The following is a 22,010-nucleotide window of genomic DNA, read 5'->3' on the forward strand; positions in this document are numbered from 1 at the left end:
AATTGAATAGTTAAACCTGTCCAAAGGTAGAAATAAAACATATTTTTGAGATGAACATGAGAGCTTGTTATAATTTATAAGAGGCAATTTGATCAATTAGGTTGTTTAACTCATTTACCTTTTGTCTGCCTTGAAATAATTCTATTGAGATTCATGTCATGCTTTCAATAACTCAAATCAATACAAGTGTCCATAGACTCAGAGATGTTTCACTTGAAGTGCTGCATTGCTTACATGAAGATCAAGAGCTTAAAGTGGTTCATTTCCAAGCCACTTCAGACTACATCCTTTGAATTGTTGACAGTGTAACGAGAGACCAGGGAATTTCCAATTTACTAATTACTTTCAATGTCCTCATTTGCTTACCTTGCATGCTGGGCTGTGTGGAAATAATCTAAGAAATATCAGATTTGTGTGAGTTTGAAGGGTAGGAATCTAATCAGTGGAGAAGGTTTCATGGCTAATTTTATTCACCGCTAATCCAATTTTCAATCAAACAAATCTATAATATAATTAAGTTATGGGGTAACAGTGATATTTAAGAGGTATTTGAATCAGTAAAATGAAATGGGATAAACCATGCATTGTTAGGCTCTTTGGGAGCAGTTCTAATTTTAAATTCACTACCTTTTTACATTTTTGGAATTGTATTATTGTTGTTGTTATTGTTATTTTTATTATTGCATTTTTTGGTATAGACAAAAATATATAAATAAATGAGTCTGTAAATATTGAATGAATTAAACAACAACTTTAGTGTGTATAGTAAGACTTTAAGTTCAAATTACCTAAAGAGGAATGTTTTAATACTTGACTTGTTTTGAGATTTAAAACTAGTGATCACTGTGTAAACTATTTACCATTTGATTCTGATTCCTCTTCATTTATTTCATAACCGTTGGTTTCTGTGAACGTGTACGATTTTATTTCTGTTTGCAGAGTTTTTGGTGCCATATTAAATAAATGTTTCCTTCGTTGGCATGGCAGATGGCATGAATGTTGTGGTTTAGGACAGACAATGTTAAGTAGATATGTGATTATTCATTGAGTATGTGGAATAAATATAATATAGATTGATATCGTTACTTTCTGTAGAAACCTAAAATAGCAGGATCGACAGAATAACAAACAGAAAGTAAATCCTGTATTTTGTAGTATGTATATTTCTGTTTTACTCAGGATTTGAGCATGAAATGGATGCATATGTTCAAACATAATGGAAATTAGAAACACTTCTGTTTTTTTCAGAAAGGGCAAGCAATTAGACTTTTAATGGCTAATGATGAATTTACTATAACAAATGTGAATATGGACATTAAGTCAGTTGCTATGATTATCATGCAGGAGTGTAAGTTGGCCACTACCACTATAGCATGCTAAAAAAGCATACTTTGACTGTAGAGGAAAAAAATACAATATTGGGCTTCCTTACATAATCCCAGCATTTGTTTCATGAGAGTTGTTTGATATTTTCTCAACCGCAAGGAAGCGCAAGACACCCCCACCCACGCACTTCCGATGAGATCCCTTACCAACCTCCCCCCCATCCTCCAGAAACACAACACCGATTTTGTTTTCTTTTTTTTTGCATTCGTATTATTGTTATTTTTATTAGTAATATGTCTTTGCACTGCTGTGTGACTAGGATTTTGAAGGCATAGCCTGGAGGGCAATATTGAGCTGAGAGTTTCATGATGAGCTCAGCTGCTTGCTGGACTACACTTTGAAATAGTTTCCCACTTACTGGCGTGAAAAGCTGTTTTCTATCCCCCTCAGCTTGTAAATCTAAAGATGCATTTCTGAGTTCACTTGTACTGGATAATACAGTGAAAAAGTTGTTGTTTTTTTCTTTCATTTACATCATGAAACCACTGAGCACCTGCAACACCTAACGTATGTGATTTTAAACTCTAAGGATGGGATTTGAATAGGTCTTAATCACCTGTTTTGAGTTTAACTGTAACTGTAGCACAAACTAGAGGATATTTAGACATTTATTCTGTGTTGTGTTGCTTATGATTCAGAACTAGACATTAGTTAACGAGATTAAGGGCCGGATTAAATCAAAACCCGCTAATAGGACTGTACTTAGTTGCGGCTTTATTTTTAAGTAAGATGTTACTTTTTTCTTCTCATACAAGTAACTGCAATGATGTGCAGGTTCATAGTTTGCTACTAGTGGGTGGGTCAAAGATTTCATTTAATCCAGCCCTAAGTGAGCACGCCTACAGGGTCACACTGAACACATTCCTGGCGGCACCTCATTAACTACTTGACCTCACCTCTGACAGTTTGGTTGGAAAGCTCCTTGAGATCGATTAGCACTTGTGTGGTATAGCAATGAATGAAGTGTCACCGTCTATTGTTGCACCCATTACCTTTAATGATTGTAGTTGCCCTGTACATGGGAGGACGGGAGTACAGCTTCTTTCTTAAAAATGCTTCTTAAATTGAAAAGGAAAGAACAAGGAGGCTTTTCTGTACAGAGCCACTTTCAAAAAGATCTAAAAAGGATATGAAAAGAAACTCTTCAGTAAAAAAATAAAATAAACTGACAGTGTCGCAGATGGTTTATATCTTAAACCCCACAAGTGCATCCCTAGAATCTGCTCTGGAATGACAATTTTCAAGGTTTCAACATCTATTTGTTATGCAGTTTTTGTTCAATACTGAACAAATGGATGCAGTAGTAAAACAAACACAATGCAGGGCACTGCATTTTTGGTCTATTTTTATTGTTTAATTTATTAACTGACATTTGATTGATGAATGTTGGTGGGCTTTTTATTGCCATTTGATTGTGAAAAAGAATTAAAGGCAATTATATGAGTCATTATTTATGTATCAGTTTGCATTTAAAGACTATCCTTCACTGTGGGGTGAGAACAGTTTTCTATTTATGGATGTAATTTCCTTTTTGAAATTAATCTTTATAGGTGCAATACATTAGGTATTTTTTACTAATGTAGGTACTTTATCTCCTTTCCCAAATAAAGGCATTGCCATATGATTTTACACCAGGCATTTATTGCTTTTATTGTATTTATATTTCAGTTGATTCTACATATTGGTTGTGAATTTATTGTTCACCTCAAATATAGTGGTTGTAGTTTTGTATGGAAAAGAGAATTAACAATATCAAATATATATCACTTTTACAGTTGTTTTGTATTTCACAAAGACCACACTTACTTACTAATTGAATGCAGGAATGTAGAAGTGAGGGAGATAAAACAAAATGTCGACTAATCCACAACTGCTATTCTGGGTCTTTTAAAGGGGACAGAAACCAGCATATATATATATATATATATATATATATATATATATATGAGAGAGAGAGAGAGAGAGAGAGAGAGAGAGAGAGAGAAAATAAATTGTGATGCAATTCCTTAAGACAAAGATATCAGATGGTACAGGGACACCCCTCACCTTCATATTTGGAATGTACTGAAACATTATACCAATGGTTATATTACTGTACTTAAATAGCATAATACTGTATTGTGTTGTTGCTGTTGCCACACAGTTTAATGTAATTGATTTGTTTGCATACATCCCAATGGTATTAGGCTTTAACTTTATTTTAATGATTTGTTTGATATTCACACTTCACATATGTACACTTATATGTACAGCTCTGACTGTATTTTTTAACATCATGTTAATTGTATTATTCATATTATAATAATTAATATTGATATATGATGTAAAGGATATCCCGTAAGACATTTACAATATTTTTTATAGCTTTTTTCTGAATTTGCAGTAGATTTTGTTAACTTCAAAGTTGTTTAAAATGGGGACTTGCGGACAGTGGCGATTCTAGAGTCTGTAGGGGCCCTAGGCAGAATTTTTCCTGTGTGTGTGGGGGGGGGGGGGGGGTGCTGACGGTGTTTTCTCCGGTGAGAGTGGGGGGGGCTGACGGTGTTTTCTCTGGTAGCGGACTTTTTCCGTTTGTGTTGCGGTCACTACTGTGGATTCCGTTTAGTTGCCCCTCAGGGGGCCCATTTTAGTCTTTGGGGGCCCCCTTCCAGCTCGGGGCCCCAGGCAATTGCCTGGCTTGCCTACCCTGTTGCAACGTCCCTGCTTGCGGAAGACTTACCAATTTATTAGATACTGAAGTTCGTTTGATTTGGTACGTGAAACAACTGTCCTTCCCCTCCCAGTGAAAGGGAAACTGCGAAATTGATGTTTTCTATGTTTTGATATCAGAATATCAGAGGCGTTTTATTCTTTTCATTTGGTAAGAGGAAATGTTTTGAATCACTGTATGATACCTTTGATTTGGCCTAGCCAGTAGTGTAAATATGTAAGTTTTGCTTTGTGTACTCCTCAGATATACAGTGAGGGAAAAAAGTATTTGATCCCCTGCTGATTTTGTACGTTTGCCCAATGACAAAGAAATGATCAGTCTATAATTTTAATGGTAGGTGTATTTTAACAGTGAGAGACAGAATAACAGCAAAAAAATCCAGAAAAACGCATTTCAAAAAAGTTATACATTGATTTGCATGTTAATGAGGGAAATAAGTATTTGATCCCCTATCAATCAGCAAGATTTCTGGCTCCCAGGTGTCTTTTATACAGGTAACGAGCTGAGATTAGGAGCACTCTCTTAAAGGGAATGCTCCTAATCTCAGCTCATTACCTGTATAAAAGACACCTGTCCACAGAAGGAATCAAACAATCAGATTCCAAACTCTCCACCATGGCCAAGACCAAAGAGCTGTCTAAGGATGTCAGGGACAAGATTGTAGACCTACACAAGGCTGGAATGGGCTACAAGACCATCGCCAAGCAGCTTGGTGAGAAGGTGACGACAGCTGGTGCGATTATTCGCAAATGGAAGAAACACAAAATAACTGTCAGTCTCCCTCGGTCTGGGGCTCCATGAAAGATCTCACCTCGTGGAGTTTCAATGATCATAAGAACGGTGAGGAATCAGCCCAGAACTACACGGGAGGATCTTGTTAATGATCTCAAGGCAGCTGGGACCATAGTCACCAAGAAAACAATTGGTAACACACTATGCCGTGAAGGACTGAAATCCTGCAGCGCCCGCAAGGTCCCCCTGCTCAAGAAAGCACATGTACAGGCCCGTCTGAAGTTTGCCAATGAACATCTGAATGATTCAAGGGAGAACTGGGTGAAAGTGTTGTGGTCAGATGAGACCAAAATCAAGCTCTTTGGCATCAACTCAACTCGCCGTGTTTGGAGGAGGAGGAATGACCCCAAGAACACCATCCCCACCGTCAAACATGGAGGTGGAAACATTATGCTTTGGGAATGTTTTTCTGCTAAGGGGACAGGACAACTGCACCGCATCAAAGGGACGATGGACGGGGCCATGTACCATCAAATCTTGGGTGAGAACCTCCTTCCCTCAGCCAGGGCATTGAAAATGGGTCGTGGATGGTATTCCAGCATGACAATAACCCAAAACACACAGCCAAGGCAACAAAGGAGTGGCTGAAGAAGAAGCACATTAAGGTCCTGGAGTGGCCTAGCCAGCCTCCAAACCTTAATCCCATAGAAAATCTGTGGAAGGAGCTGAAGGTTCGAGTTGCCAAACGTCAGCCTCGAAACCTTAATGACTTGGAGAGGATCTGCAAAGAGGAGTGGGACAAAATCCCTCCTGAGATGTGTGCAAACCTGGTGGCCAACTACAAGAAACGTCTGACCTCTGTGATTGCCAACAAGGGTTTTGCCACCAAGTACTAAGTCGAAGGGGTCAAATACTTATTTCCCTCATTAACATGCAAACCAATGTATAACTTTTTTGAAATGCATTTTTCTGGATTTTTTTGTTGTTATTCTGTCTCTCACTGTTACAATACACCTACCATTAAAATTATAGACTGATCATTTCTTTGTCAGTGGGCAAACACAAAATCAGCAGGGGATCAAATACTTTTTTCCCCCACTGTACTCTGTCAAATACGTCAGTGTTAAATCTGTGCAGGTGATAATAATGAACATCTTTTGACTTCAACAGTTAATATAAAGAGAATTGATTCCAAGCTTAAATTGTTTAATATGCATGCCTGATTACTCACTGTTTTTCAAGGCATTTATACAGTTATACAGAACTGCAATTCCCTTTTCTTATTGATGATATTATTGCTTTCCCAATAAAACTCGAGCATAACATACACATTGATGTGATAAACATCATAAACAATGGCAGTATTGTCAAGAGAAGCATCTATTTAACAAGGAAGTCCAAACAAAGCCAAATTGTTTTGAAAATTGCCAATTATTATGTAAAATGTTTACTTTTACAATATTGTTGAAATCCCATATGTATAAGCTAAATTCCTATAGAGAAAACAGAGTTTAAAGAAGGATGGGCTGACAACAGTATACATAGCTGTGCATATTCTTAGTGAATAGATAATATACTTGCATTAACTTATTTCAGCAATTATATTCAACAAGCAAAAATGTAATAAAGGACCATATCTTGTCTACACACAAGGTGTCTTTTTAACACATTTGTCACACATCTAAGGACACTAATGTACCAGTTATAATAAATTCCTAAGAGTGGCACCCAAAGGCAGACATATTAATTCCTTCTGGCTAAATTATATAATTAATCTTTTGTGTATAGGTCAGTGTGTTGCACACTCTAAGCTACAAGATGCAATTCTCAGCATACACAGCATGGGTTGGCAAATGGTCAGTGCTGTGACCCAGAAGTAGAGAGTCTGCAGTTGTCTTATATAAGTGGTGAAGCTTTTCTGAACTGTCAGACGTATGCAATTAACTCAGTGGTAATTATACACTGTCTTTCCTGTCATAGAGAAAAGCGCTTTCAGTCACCCAGCTAAAGTCTACTCAATAATATTGCAAGTAGTTACTCACAACTTGAGTTTTTAAAGGCCTGGAACAGTATCAAAGTAAGAAACTGATTATTATTTGATACATTTTGATGAGCACGGTAAAATAACGTTTTTGAATATCTTAATTATGTAGCTAGCATCACACGTGATAAGGAGGCATTTCAATGTTTACCACTCCAGTTACTTTTTGCAAGTCGTTGACAAATCTCTCCAATGAAAGTTCCTCTTTGTCTGTCACTCAAATGCATTCAAAGCTGGTTCTGTTGCTGACAGGTTTCTCTTTCATTATGTACATTGTTCTCACAGTTCCATGACCAAATTCTTGGAACAGAATCCTAACGTGTCTGTTTAGATTACCATGGCTTGGGTCACTGCCTGGCATCCATCCATTACCTTGCCTTTTACAAACGATGTTAGAGCTTAACCTATCCCCTTCTCTGGTTGACAGTTTTTTTCTCCCACAGTTGGGAGGTGTCTCACGCCATTCTTTACTATCTATCTGATTTACATCTCAGGTTCAAGGCAAGATTAAAATAATTTGTAATCATAAGGGCAGGCAGTGTACTTTTGTAATTGTTTGTGTTGTCTTGTATTCTTGCTTTTATTTCACTATGTAGGAAAAATAAACTAAATGACAGTTTGTTAAACGTTAAAACAACAAAAACGTATAGTATCGAAACCTTCACCCGTTTTTAAATGAGAAAAATGTAATGAGAAAAACTAAACTGTTCACAGCACACTACAAATGTGTTCTTTATAGCAGTTATATTTTTGAGTAGAAGTATCTTAAATATGGCGCCATTTGCAGGACTGGGATGTTAAGAAAGAATCTGAGGATGCTAAAGGTAAATTGGCATTGTTATGAGAAGAGATCAAAATTAACTTTACTTTTTCTAGGACCTCCATGCTAGCTGAGTGAACAGAGAAGGACTGATATACTGGACAACACCCAAAACTTACAGACTGATTTCAGCACTAAAACAGTGTTGTGAAGCCAAAACGGATAATGATTGCAGATTCATAGGAGGATGATGGAGTGCGTTGAATCCACGCATTCAGGGAGAAGAGAGGAAGGGTCTTTGAAGTGTCTGCAATGACAGTTTATTTTTCCGCTTTTCATTTGCGAATTTAAATTGTTTCCAGAAAATGTATTTTAAGTGTACTCTGTGCTGCCTTCATCAGGTAGAAGCAGGGGAAATCTGCATACATTTGACATTCACAGCTGCTGAGTTCTTTTTGTTGTATTTTATTTGGCACTTTTTCCGTTGTTTACCATATAAATAGTCATCACAAAGCCCATAAATCTTTGCATTGTATGCACTTGAGCATTCATATGTAAAACTGAACCAGGATTTTCAAATCACCTACTTAAAAATAATGAGGCTTTCTTTCACCCTATACAGCTTAACACTATCATATTTTTTCCCATTGTGTTGTATTCGAGTGATGCATGAGGTATCACAGACAACATTATTTCCCATGAACAGATGTTTGCAACATTGTGTCTCATATTCAGGATGACGCAGTGTATGTCAAAACTGTGAAAATATATAAATCTTGTACGCACCCACAATTACTGTCTGCGCTGTTCATTTGCAGAGGACAGCAATTGTCTCCTGTTATTTATATATGTTATAAGGTAGCAGTTGGACCTGTTTCAGGGCAAATGATAAAGATTATATGTATTTGGTAGAGATATATAAAAGTAATCTAATACCTGTTACCGTCATCTCCTAAGAAGAGGTAAGAATAGATCTTTACAAGTATTATATAGCAGGGTAGCTGTCCGTCAACTAGGCATCATGGGTATAGAACAGTGGGGGTGTGGGGACATTCTGATTGGCTGATGACTCCCACTACACACTGTTGGTTTCCAAAGTGTAACACGCTGCATTGCCTGTGCAGAGTTACAGATAGAGTTAACATTATACTCAGGGCTGCCTACTCTTGATGTTTATCTGTACTATCACTAGCTGTAATTAGTGTTATTACTCTGTGTCTCTTTCTCTAATCACACAGATCTGATGATCAGTTACAATTTTATTAATTTTTGCTATCAATTAATCTCTCTTTAAACAGAATTCAGGTTATACAGAGCAATACAGCCCTTAAAGTAATTAACTAGTCAGTCCGCCATTGCGTAATTTCCCTAGTTAGAAGAAAGACTCATTGTAAGCAAATCTGGTTAACTGAGTTAAAATGTGAAAAACTCAACGAATGAGATTTGCTCTCAAAAAGTCTTGCCTTTTCCTCGATTCACGTGACGTGACATTGGGTGACTAGTTAATTACTCCGTATCACCTGAATCCAGATGATATTCTAGGGTGTCATTTGATTGGAAAGCAATTATTAATAAATATGGGATTCAATTCATCATCAAATCTGTGTGATTTAAAAAATAAACATGGAACACCAATTTTAGCTTTAAAGATAGGTATTGACAGCAGAAATAAAAGCACTGAAAGATGATGATATTACAGAAACCAACTTGTCACACTGCACTAGAAATGTGTTGTAAATACTCCGCTGTCTGTGTATGAAAAAGTGGTAGATTAATGCCTTAATGCCTTGAGTTGGTCTGTAAATGTTCTACTAAATACATTGTTAGCTGCTGTCTTTTCTTAATGTGCCAGGTTCCTGAAATAGATGAAAATTAGTTAACTATCAACAATTAAATCCAACCTTCGAGAAAAAAAAAAAAAAGTATATATTCATATTATTTTAAAGCCTGTACTGTTGTACTGTTGTACTGTGGCAGTAATGAAGATTGACCGGCGGGTGGGATTTGTTATTTCTTGTCTGTGATTAACTAGAACGTACCTTGGCTAATGATGACTTCCTCCCAGAGAAGTTCTGCATGGAAATACTTTGACAAAGTCAATTAAAACACTGTTAAGTGTATAATATGTGCAGTGCAATTAAACTACCACAAATCTACATCTGTTATGTTATCCCACTTAAAAGCCAAACACCCCTGCGACCCTAGCAATGACAGAAAACGAAAGAGGACTACAACAATAAATTAAAATCATGAAGTGAGCTAAATACATACTCAGCTATTGCCTATAGGCTATTGATTTTGTATTCATTGGAACTCAAACACACAGGTATGTTTCTGATTTGATTTAACATAGACTGGCAGTACAGTGAGGGAAAAAAGTATTTGATCCCCTGCTGATTTTGTACGTTTGCCCACTGACAAAGAAATGATCAGTCTATAATTTTAGTGGTAGGTGTATTTTAACAGTGAGAGACAGAATAACAACAAAGAAATCCAGGAAAACGCTTTTCAAAAAAGTTATAAATTAATTTGCATGTTAATGAGTGAAATAAGTATTTGATCCCCTATCAATCAGCAAGATTTCTGGCTCCCAGGTGTCTTTTATACAGGTAACGAGCTGAGATTAGGAGCACTCTCTTAAAGGGAGGAATCAAACAGAAGGAATCAAACAATCAGATTCCAAACTCTCCACCATGGCCAAGACCAAAGAGCTGTCCAAGGATGTCAGGGACAAGATTGTAGACCTACACAAGGCTGGAATGGGCTACAAGACCATCGCCAAGCAGCTTGGTGAGAAGGTGACAACAGTTGGTGTGATTATTCGCAAATGGAAGAAACACAAAATAACTGTCAGTCTCCCTCGGTCTGGGGCTTCATGCAAGATCTCACCTCGTGGAGTTTCAATGATCATGAGAACGGTGAGGAATCAGCCCAGAACTACACGGGAGGATCTTGTTAATGATCTCAAGGCAGCTGGGACCATAGTCACCAAGAAAACAATTGGTAACACACTACGCCGTGAAGGACTGAAATCCTGCAGCGCCCGCAAGGTCCCCCTGCTCAAGAAAGCACATGTACAGGCCCGTCTGAAGTTTGCCAGTGAACATCTGAATGATTCAGAGGAGAACTGGGTGAAAGTGTTGTGGTCAGATGAGACCAAAATCGAGCTCTTTGGCATCAACTCAACTCGCCGTGTTTGGAGGAGGAGGAATGACCCCAAGAACACCATCCCCACCGTCAAACATGGAGGTGGAAACATTTTGCTTTGGGGGTGTTTTTCTGCTAAGGGGACTGGACAACTGCACCGCATCAAAGGGACGATGGACGGGGCCATGTACCGTCAAATCTTGGGTGAGAACCTCTTTTCCTCAGCCAGGGCATTGAAAATGGGTCGTGGATGGGTATTCCAGAATGACAATGACCCAAAACACACAGCCAAGGCAGCAAAGGAGTGGCTCAAGAAGAAGCACATTAAGGTCCTGGAGTGGCCTAGCCAGTCTCCAGACCTTAATCCCATAGAAAATCTGTGGAGGGAGCTGAAGGTTCGAGTTGCCAAACATCAGCCTCGAAACTTAATGACTTGGAGAGGATCTGCAAAGAGGAGTGGGACAAAATCCCTCCTGAGATGTGTGCAAACCTGGTGGCCAACTACAAGAAACGTCTGACCTCTGTGATTGCCAACAAGGGTCTTGCCACCAAGTACTAAGTCGAAGGGGTCAAATACTTATTTCCCTCATTAACATGCAAATCAATTATTATTATTATTCTGTCTCTCACTGTTAAAATACACCTACCATTAAAATTATAGACTGATCATTTCTTTGTCAGTGGGCAAACGTACAAAATCAGCAGGGGATCAAATACTTTTTTCCTTCACTGTAACATAGACTGGTATATGTTGAGTGTGGTTTAAAAAAATTAAGATCGTCCCAACCTTATTAGTTAATTTGAAATTTTAGTTAACGGAAAAGAATTTTGACAATATCGGGAAAATATTACACTTGCAAAATACGAGAGGAGATATGATTTGAGATGTTGAGAGTTGAAGGGTATGCTTATTGCTATTATGCCATTTCTGTATGTTTCCTAATGGGGAAGGTATTTTTAACATAGCCTAATGTTTAACTAAGTTGTAATTTGAATAGTCATCAACAACAGCTATAGAATTATCGATAGTCACAATATTTGTCATACACATCCCTAGATCAAGACAGAAAACAGGAGACACTTCTTCACACAGAGAGGCATCACAATCTGGAACAAAATCCCCAGCGATGTGGTTGACGATGAAAATTTGGGAACATTTAAAAATAGACTGGATAGGATTCTTGGATCATTCAGTTATTAATGGACACCAAACGAGCACGATGGGTCTAAATCTATACTTTGATTGCAAATAACAAACTATTGGCATTTTGATTTATGAGTATTACAAATTGCAACAGGGTAATAGTTTGTACTTATTCTTTCACAGGTAGGTCAAAGTTTTGGCCACTTTATTAGGTACACCGACCTAATAGCAAGTTGCTCCCCCTTTTGCACTCAGAACTGCCTGCATTCATTGGGGCATGGACTCAACAAGGTGTCAAAAGCGTGTCACAGGGATGCTGGCCCCTGTCAACTACATTGCTTCACATTGTTGTTGCAAATTGGCTGGTGGTGGATTTGCAAATCCAAATAGCTCGTTCCATCTCATCCCACAGATGCTGGATGCATTGAGACCTGATGACTGGGCAGGCCACCGCAGTGAGCTGAATTCACGTTCATGTTCCCAGAACTATTCCTGGACAATCCTAGCCTTGTGGGGATGGAGCATTATCCTGCTGAAAGAACCTATTCACAGATGGATACACTGTTGCCATGAAGCATTTGATGATGTTCATATATCCTGTGACATTCAAACGCTGCATATCAAGTGACCCAATGTGTGCCATGAAAACACACCCCACATCATCACACCACCACCAGCCTGCATTGTTGACACTGGGAAGGATGGATCCATGGATTCCTGTGGTTTTCATCATATCCTGGTCCTCACAGCAGGAAACGGGATTCATCATACCAGGCAATGTTTTTTCCAATCCTCCAGAGTTTGTGTTCCTTAGTCCACTGAAACCGCAGCTTCTTGTTTTTCACTGATAGGACTCGGTTTGGTCGGTTAGCAGAACTCGGTTAGGTCATTGGCTGCCATACACCATCCATGACAAGTTATGAGTTCTGATACGCCACTTTTGGCAGTACTGTTGTACTCAGCTGTTATTTGACTGACTAGCCCGTCTGTTACTCTGCATGTTAGTCATGTTAGCCTTCGTCAGCCTCTTTCATCAACAAGCTGTTTCAGGTGTGGATGAAGTATAGATTGAAACGTGTCAGTATAGGCTACATTACCCAAAAGGTTTAATTTTAGAGTCAGAATGCCCAATTACCACAAATTTCAAACAAACTAAATTCAGTTTATTTGCTTTGAAACAATGTATCAGTGTGCTGGCTGTTCACACTTGTCTTGTGTATAAACGTGCTGAGTTCGTTTGGAAACAAAGTCGGGTTCATTTTTGTGTGGACTCCCAGATATTACCTATTCTTAAACTGGCATGTTGTTTTCATAGAATTAAGATTCTGTACATTTCAGGGGCAAACAACATGCTTTGTTGTGTTTTTTAGCAATGGAATATAAACTTGGCTGTGTGAAAATGTGTATTCATTTTAAAGGGCCCCTATGGGCATCTGTAACTGTCTGCCTGTCTTAAATCTTTATTCAAACTATTGAGGTAATCGGGCAAGAAAGATACATTTTCCAGTGCATCATAGCTTTACCCTCCTGAGTACAGAAAAGTCAGTAATTGTTAATTATGGAATATTGCTGCATCACTGTGTTTACACAATAACTACTGCATTACCCCTACGGGTGGAGTAAAGCTGTTAGAAGCCATGTTTTAATTTAATCTTTAATTGCAATTTAATTGCAAATATAAATTGCCTTACACGTTACATGTATAGCATGAATCTCCCAGAGTGTCACTAACAAAATGGGATTAAGGCCTTTGCAAATCTAAATGTGTGCATTGTTCTTTGGGGATTTTCTTCAAACAATAGAAGAATGCCTTTTTTCACAGTTTCTCTGATACTTGCTTTACCACCAGCCTCCCCTTCCTTAACCTCAGTTAGGTTACTGTACATATCAAATACATGATCATTTTATGTGCTTAATTCAATAGTGCATTGTTTTATTTGTGAAGAGAAACTATAACATTCTTATGATGTATTAGAAAACGTGTGGCATTAGTTTTGGATTGCAGCAAAGAAATACAGTCTTGATTTGCTGGTTATTTTAATCTTTTCATGTAGAATAAATCCATCTCTTTTTTTTTCATTAACCCATATTCATGTTTTCTATTTACAGTCTCTTTCTCGCCCCCTGATTTGGACAACGTTGTGAAGTTTGATGCTTATGAGGATGGAATGGGCCGTTATAATATTATTGGAACTACCAGAAAACATATGGCAATTATGTGTATGTTAACATTGGGCAGATTGTGTAGACCCTGATCCTGAACACCGACCTCATTCGCTGGCCCAAATACTCTCAGATTGGCCACAGTGCCAAAAATTAAATAGAAAAACCAGGCTGTGGAAAACTGCTGCTGGATTTATGGTCCCTGTAAGCCTTTAGAATAATTATAAATACAAATTTAAGGTATAATTGTGTTTTGAAAACATGTAATTTTGTTATCACATACACTATATTATACACTGTTTTGAGCCAACAGACAAATCTGAAAAGATAGCAGCTCACAATGTATTCCACAGGGTGTAGCATCAAACCCTTGCTGCAATCCTTTTGATAGATGACTGGAAGAATATTGTGTGATTCCTCCTACAGTAGAGCTGGTCTCTGCCTTATTCCCTGCTCTAGTCAATCTTTGTGTTCAGTGGAATTGAAATCTTGTGAAACGCTTTTCTCAATGAACCACTGTGTTACATTTACACAGTGCACTGTTGCCATTTATTTAAACTATTTGAAGACTTTACAAGACTACAAGTAAAGGCATTTAAACAGAACAACACCGCTTTTTCGTTTGATTAATAACCCTTTCAAACTAGCGCAGTTTTGCAACAAGATCTGATATCATCATGTTCATGCCTGGCTAGTAGAGCATTCCTTTTAACTCTGCTTTTGCATGATTAAATGCCTAGGTGGCCTTTATGAATGTGGCATGCAATTGCTTTCCATATACGCTTGGGAGTTATTCATTTTTGTTGTATGAAGATCAGAGTTTTTGACATGCTTACACTTGTGATAAGCCATTTGCTTTCCATCTCTGCAGTAGCCCTTTATTGTCTCAGGCCGTCGGGTGTTTGTCTTTAGAATTTAGAGAGTGTTGATTCCTCTGCAGTATCAGCAATTCTGCTGTGCAGTTTGTCAGATGAAACAGGTCAGTTTTAAGTTAGCGTTTGTACCGGAGCTTCAGCATTTTCCTCAGTGATGCTCATAGATGCAGGTAAGCATGCTCTGGAGAATTCGTCTGCAGCAAACAACTGTGCTACGTGAAGCAGATCAGACTGATACCTCTGGATTCTTAGCAGAAAGCATTGTATTGTACACAGTGCTCTGCTGACCGTCTCCTTCACTATTGCTGTTGGTTTTCAACTTAAATTGCTCTTTCGTTGACATATTGGTTAGACCAATCAGAGTATCCTTTTCTCTATTTGTGCCCGCCTTGTTTGACTGGGATGTGTTCTGATTGAAATGTATTAATATGAGGAAATAAAATTCTGATTTATTCTCGCCTGTCTGCCCTGTGTTTTGCACACGCATATCTATCACTGGTAAGAGCATTGTACTGTACAAGGCTGAGATTACACCTCGAAATAACAAGAGGATGTTAGCTGCACACTTTGCAGAAATGTAATTCCAAAAATCTGACATTTTATTTTATATATTGTTTAATTGTAAAGCTAATTTGGTTAGTGTTGTTATACATTACTTTGATACATGATCAGAAAACTGAGAAAGAGATGGAAACAATGGCAAAATGCTTTTGAAGAAATGTCTAAATCATTGTCTATAGCAAACAAGTTTCTAATGACCATTATAATAAGTTAAAAAGTCAAAACTAAGTGATCAACTGTGCAATTGTGCCATCTAAGCCAATTTGTTGAATTGTGTCCAATATATTACAGGACTGAACATTACTGACTGAAGACATGCAGTAAGGCAGTAAGGCAGAGACCATTTCCCTTCAGTCGCAATCTCAATTCTCCTCTCATATATCATCTCCACATTAAAAATTCCCTGTCTTGTTCCTGTTCCATATATTAAACTGAATTTCTCGCTGCTGATTTCCCAGTCTATAATTTTGTATAAACCCTCTGCAGAATAAGCTTTAGAAGTGCTTGGTCATGTGGTTCATTAAACAGATAGCTAGGCAATTCGCTTCTTTCTAAAATACCACTAGTCTTTTCTGTATGAGTGACAAAGACTTCTTGGGAATTTGTCTCCTTCCGTAGGTGATCACATGTACCAGTTTGAGTATGTGTGATAGCATTGAGTATGTGTCATACTATATCCTCCACCTTAGCACATATACTACTGAATTGCATTTTTATTGGCATGTTGGTGTGTTACTGTCATCTTGCAAAATATCTGGTAACAGGTTGCGTTCATTAGCATTAAAGATTTATGATGTTCTCTCACATTTCGTTTACACTTCTCCTTTTTTTAAATTAGACTTCATTCATTATTTTACGTTACATCAGTTTTCCGGTTTGCTTTGCTTCATTTTTTTTTTATTATTCTTCAGAATATATACTTAACCTCACTTAAGCACTCCCACCTGCAATATTTCAACCCTGAGTTCTTCATTGGTTGTGGCTGTATTGGCATTGTCTCGAGGGCTGCGCCTGACGCTTAGTTACAAAGCAAATTTCATTTCTGTTTCTTCACATTAGTTGATAGAAAGTCTATATCTTGAGTGTGGTGAGGAAATGCACTTGGCTCTGTGGTTTGTGTTCTCTTGAATGTGGCTTTTCTTCTGATGCCTGCGGAGTGTACATGTCTAAAGGCTTCTTCGTCGGTTTTGTACCTCAGTATTTCCCACACAGATTAAGCCTTTTTCTCAAATTCAGTAGGATGTCAGTAGAATCTGACACAACTATGATGTTTATAAGCAAAGACTCATTTTTTTTTTTGTTATATTCACCAGCTTTCCTTCTCAAGGCAGACAGTTAACATCACAGATCCGTCTTTTCAAGCTGGTAGATGTCAAGAGGTAATCTTTCATTCAGTTGTGAGTAAGCAACTTACAATAAATGCCCATTGCTCAATTTAAAGTCTTGCAGTGGTTTTTTGTTTGTTTACCCTGCTGTTGTTCGCTCACATACCTGATCCTGATAATTCACTGCTTCAGATAGAATCATAATATGAAGTATTCAGTCTCCAAAGAAAAGGGATTTTTCTGTAACCAATAAGAAGCGAATCTCACATACTTAGAAAGCTGCAGTGAAAACGTTATCTAGGCCTTGACAGCATTTCAGACTTTTCAGTTGATATAAGATACAAAAAGCGATAGCATGATCAATTTGGTATGGACAACTAAATCATCATTTCATTTTTAGTGCAACATGCTGGTGAATCTTGTATATTGCACGTGTTAGCTGTATTAATTTAGACTTCCTAATTAATCTTATAGTTCTATGAGCAGTTTTGGGGATAAGGATGATTTCCAATTGAAACTCCATGAGGCATCACTGTATTTAAGTAGAAGGTAGAAGCATCTCAGTATTTAGAGAAAAACTGAGTTATATAATGTTCTTATGTAACCATATTGATGCATCTTCACTTTTCTTTACGAAAGAATAGCAAATATCCTGCTGTTAGATATGGCTTAGCTTTGAAGCGTGGCGCTTTCTCCACCTCACCGTCAGTGGCTGGCCTGTGTTTCGAAACATATCCCAAGTGAGCTCAATATGATTCTCACATAAAAGCACGGTTAACTGTGTCCCAACAGAAAATCCCATTCACACTCTTCCTGGGAAGAAACATGTAAAATGGAAGCAATGCGTTGAAACAATACCTGCTCTGGGAAACAGCATGGAATACTGGATTAAATACCCATGACCAAAATGGACATTTGTGCATTTGAAAAATGTGGCATTTGTGCCGTTGTTCTCCTGATGATTGACTGTACTAGGTTAATTATACAGATCAATCTATATTATTAATGTTAGCATTGTTATAGTTCAGTAGGATTACTGTTATATAATATGGATAAATAATTATTTTGTTACTCAGTAAGTGAATTAACTTTGACAATAAAGATACTCCTGAATTTATAAACGTAACACTGCCATCTAATGGTTGATATACATAGATTAAATACATATTTTTTTCTGCCAATTTTAATAATTGTATGAATTAATATTGTGCAGTATCTAAGCCTATTAATTATTTACTATCCTGTTATGTTGGCATTTACATCAGTTTCTCAAAGAAAGCTCTGTATGTTGAACAGTTTATTATTTTTGAAATGGTAATTTAGGCTTTTAGATGCTTTATTCATATTTGTATCTCAAATTTCCAACAACATGGGCCCGAAAGAGCTATGAAGATAATCACATGATGAATTTGCAATAAGTATCACTAAAATACAGTGACACAGATGACAGTCATGGGGTGGTTGGCTGACATGAGCATTGCAGCTTCCCAGACTTATGTTCATCAATTAAAAAAACACAAATGTGTTGCATCAAATCTTTTTTCATGCAATTTCAATTGAAATATCAATTTATAGCTTATATTTACAGTTGTTTGATATTATGGTTATTGTTACTAAGAAAGAAATCTTGACATCTTACAAAAGGAGTGAAATGAGAGTAGAGTAGAGAGTAGTATACACCATATATAGAGAATTTATAAAATATATGTCATTATTTGCATGGATTTCATTTGATATGGCTGGGTATTCTGCAACAAGACTGTGTAGCATTTTGGTATCCTTATTTAGTGTTCGCAGCTAATTTTTTAATTTTGTATTTTGTATTTTTTCTTATTATTTTTACTATTCTAGAAATTATGGAGAAAATGTTTTAGGAATAATATAAAACAATGCAAGAATATCCAGCAAAATCAACTGCATCTGTATAAGATAGGAAAAACCAAATGAAAATCCCCACAGTCTAATAAACAGGTTATCAGAAGCTGTATAAAGTCCTGGTGCTTCCCACCAGACTGTCTCTGTGATTTATGGAGTTCATAAACACATAACTCCACAATATTGACGAGTGATTTGCTGGTGGTTTATCAAGTGCTCGTGCAATCTCAATCTAGGCACGTCAGCAGCAGTCAGTTGAAATATTAAAAGAGATATTAGAACACTCCTTCATATACAATAGATTAATCACATTTTTAACAAAAAACAAAAAAGCAGCTTTAGGGATTTTATGGAAGTTAAAAGCTGTGTCTTTGTTATATTGAAGTGAACCCCTGCAGGCCAATCATCTCTGCAGGTTTTCCACCTCTTGCAGGGACAAAAGCACAGTGACAATGACCGCAACAGGGCAGATAGCAAGAATAGGTGAAGAAAGGTAAAATGGTTGCTTGCAGTGCTGGAGATCCAGAGCCATTTGTTCATTACTCCTTAACATTGTCTGGAAATTTGTAGAGAACCCGAATGCAATTTCATTACAATGTGTTATCATTCCTACCAGAAGGAAAGAGTAACCTTGACTATATTTCACATCATGCAGCTTGTAGAATATCCGCAGGCATTTTTAAGAATTAAAATGTTGATATTATCACTTTTTAATGGATTGCTTTCAAAGTCTCGGTCCCAGGAATGCAATTTCCTATGTCAATTAAATGTCCGACATAACTTCATAAACAAGACAAATTGTACACACCTTTTGCACAGGAAGAAAAATGTCTGACTGCTCCTGACTGAAATCTCCTCTTTTTCTCTGTAAAGAAATGTAAGCTTTATTATTTATTGAATGCATTTGCTTTTTTTAAATGTATTTATTACGATGAATTGCCTAACATAAAACAACAAAAGTTCTGTGAAGGTTGCCGCCAATAAATTTAACTTTTTGTTTTTCTTCCTTGAACCTGCCCATTTAACAAGGAACTCTCATTTCATGTAATTCACATCAAGGTTACCCAAGTGTTAGATTATGCTGGAGACTTCTTTAAGAAAACAAATGTGCAGTCATAGTCAAAGAAAATAAACAGTTGTAAATACTGTGATTTTAGCTGTGAAAACATATATATGAAAAATACAAAACTGAAATATCATAATTGGATATAATACTTGGTAGAAGCACCTTTGCCAGCAATTACAGCCGTGAGTCTGTTGGGACAGGTCTCTACCAACTTTGCATGCCTAGATTCGACAATATTTGACTGTTCATCTTTACGTAACTGTTCAGGCTCTGTAATGTTCCTTGGGGAGAGTTGATGGACAGCAAAGAGCTATGACAGAGACTGGATTTAGGTCAGGGCTCTGACTTGTCCATTCAAGAACATTTACCTTTCCATTCCATAGCCACTCCAGTGCAGTTTTGCCTGTGTGCTTTGGGTCATTGTCCTGCTGAAAGGTGAACTTCAGTACCAGTTTCAGCTTTCTTGCAGAGGGCAGTAGGTTTTCCTCAAGGACTTTTCTAACATCCCCATAATATGATATTGCACCTCCATTCTTCACAGTAGGGATGGTGTTCTTTGGGTGATGCTCTGTGTTGGGGTTGTGCCAAAGATAACCAAAGGTATCATTCATGGAGTGCTTGGGATTTGTATCACATGCACACTTTGACCAGTATTGGCCATAAAAGCCTGTATCTCTTGCAAAGCTTCCATTGCCCTCTTGGTAGCCTCTCTGATCAGTCTCCTTCTTGGTGATGCCACACACCTTCCATTTCTTAATAATCATCTTGACTGTGCGCCAAGGGATATTCAAGGCCGTTGATATTGTTTTATACCCATCACCCGATCTGTGCCTTTCAACAACTTTGTCCAAAGCTCTTTTGAAAGCTCTTTGGTGTGCATGGTTGGGTCTTTGTTTTGATATGCACTACCCAGCAGAGGGAAGTTGGAAATTGGAACACTAGGAAGTTGTGGGGTAGGATGTGCAGATATGTATATACAGTAAGTACTGTGCTAAAAGTTTAGGCAGGTGTGAAAAAATGCTCTAAAGTAAGAATGCTTTCAAAAATAGATTATATTTATCAATTAACTAAATTCAAAGTGAATGAACAGAAGAAAAATCTAAATGAAATCCATATTTGTGTGACCATCCTTTGCCTTCAATTCTTCTAGGTACACTTGCACACAGTTTTTGAAGGATCTCGGCAGGTAAGTTGGCCCAAACATCTTGGAGAATGAACCACAGTTCTTCTGTGGATTTAGGCAGCCTCAGCTGCTTCTCTCTCTTCATGTAATCCCAGACAGACTCGATGATGTTGAGATCAGGGCTCTGTGGGGGCCATACCATCACTTCCAGGACTCCTTGTTCTTCTTTACACTAAAGACAGTTCTTAATGACTGTCACTGTATGTTTGGGGTCATTGTCATGCTGCAGCATAAATTTGGGGTCAATCAGATGCCTCCCTGATGGTATTGCATGATAGATAAGTATCTACCTGTACTTCTCAGCATTGAGGAGACCATTAATTCTGACCAAATCCCCAACTCCATTCGAACAAATGCAGCCCCATACTTGCAAGGAACCTCCACCATGCTTCACTGTTGCCTGCAGACACTCATTCGTGTACCGCTCTCCAGCCCTTGGCAAACAAACTGCCTTCTGCTACAGCCAAATATTTCAAATTTTGACTCATCAGTCAAGAGCACCTGCTGCCATTTTTCTGCACCCCAGTTCCTGTGTTTTCGTGCATAGTTAAGTCCCTTGGCCTTGTTTCCACGTCGGAGGTATGGCTTTTTGGCCGCAAGTCTTCCATGAAGGCCAAATCTGACCAGATTTCCCCGGACAATAGATGGGTGTAACAGGGTCCCACTGTTTTCTGCCAATTCTGAGCTGATGGCACTGCTGGACATCTTCCGAAGTAAGCATGATGTGTCTTTCATCTGCTGCAGTAAGTTTCCTTGGCCGACCACTGCTTCTACGGTCCTCCACGTTGCCCGTTTCTTGGTGCTTCATCAAAAGAGCTTGGACAGCACATCTGGAAACCCCTGTCTGCCTTGAAATGTCTGCCTGGGAGAGACCTTGCTGATGCAGTATAACTACCTTGTGTCTTGAGGCTGTGCTCAGTCTTGCCATGTTGTATGACTTTTGACAGTAAACTGTCTTCAGCAGCCTCACCTTGTTAGCTGAGTCTGGCTGTTCCTCACCCAGTTTTATTCCTCTTACACAGCTGTTTCTGTTTCAGTTAAT

General features: G+C 37.9%; 1 protein-coding gene across 1 annotated transcript in view; it reads left to right on the forward strand.

The window, feature by feature from the left end:
- Nucleotides 1–22,010, forward strand: part of grm3 (glutamate receptor, metabotropic 3) — a 52,699-nt gene that overhangs the window by 25,544 nt on the left and 5,145 nt on the right. The window lies entirely within an intron of this gene.

The sequence above is a fragment of the Amia ocellicauda genome, chromosome 15 (assembly GCF_036373705.1).
Source record: "Amia ocellicauda isolate fAmiCal2 chromosome 15, fAmiCal2.hap1, whole genome shotgun sequence".
Classification (NCBI taxonomy): Eukaryota; Metazoa; Chordata; class Actinopteri; order Amiiformes; family Amiidae; genus Amia; species Amia ocellicauda.